Source organism: Bactrocera latifrons, unplaced genomic scaffold, assembly GCF_001853355.1.
Source record: "Bactrocera latifrons isolate USDA-ARS-PBARC rearing strain unplaced genomic scaffold, ASM185335v1 scaffold_984, whole genome shotgun sequence".
NCBI classification, from domain to species: Eukaryota; Metazoa; Arthropoda; class Insecta; order Diptera; family Tephritidae; genus Bactrocera; species Bactrocera latifrons.
This window is the reverse complement of record NW_017537694.1, coordinates 54630-55517: the sequence shown is the minus strand read 5'-3', so window position 1 is coordinate 55517 and position 888 is coordinate 54630.

The following is an 888-nucleotide window of genomic DNA, read 5'->3' as shown; positions in this document are numbered from 1 at the left end:
TATCGCAGTGGATTATTCCATTATGGATTATGCCAGATGTTTGTTACTTATATGTCGAGAATGCATTTCTAGATAATGCATGTTTCGTTGGTATTGTAATAATAGTTAATTTCTATTGTTCAACTGATAGTGCATGTCAAAACAAGTTCTATCRGTTTCATAGTTCGTCTTTGTTTAGCATGTATACTAACCATAAGATGTATGTGACTGTGCGTGTGTGTGACCCGGAGCGAGGCTATGTCGTTAACTCGCTCTTCCAATTATTATGCAGTTGAGCGAAACACGCGCAACCCTAATTTTGATGACTAGGAATTTATAGGGCTCRGGCTTAGCTTAATAACAACTAACAATAGAATTAAGTTCTCAGTTTTGAAATAAAGGTCAACGTAAGCACATAGTGCTGCAAACTGAAAACTTATTGTTTTATTTTATGTGGCGCCCGAGTAGGGACCGCGAAGGTTAGTTTAAAAATCGCGAACGTAAACCAGTGAACAATTTTGAATTAAGTAATAAATTCGAGTTTCCTATTAAAAACTTCTGGTAGTTGGCCCCTTAGTAATAACATAATCCTTGTTTACGAAAAGGATGGTCCGTACGGACCCGCCAACCTGAGTACTAACAGAGTCAGTAAGAAATTAATGGACATAAAAAGTTTAAAGTGGAAAATAGCAAGAATTAGAATTCTACATAAAAATCGTGTGGACAAAAGGGTTTTAAATAAATAAGAGCAGAAAATAAAATTACAATGGAATTGGACCATAAAATAACAAGTAAGGAAGGGCTAAGTTCGGGTGCCACCGAACATTTTATACTCTCGCATGATAAAGTGATAATCGAGATTTCAGGCGTGGTTGTGAACCGATTTCACCCATATTTGGTACATGTCAT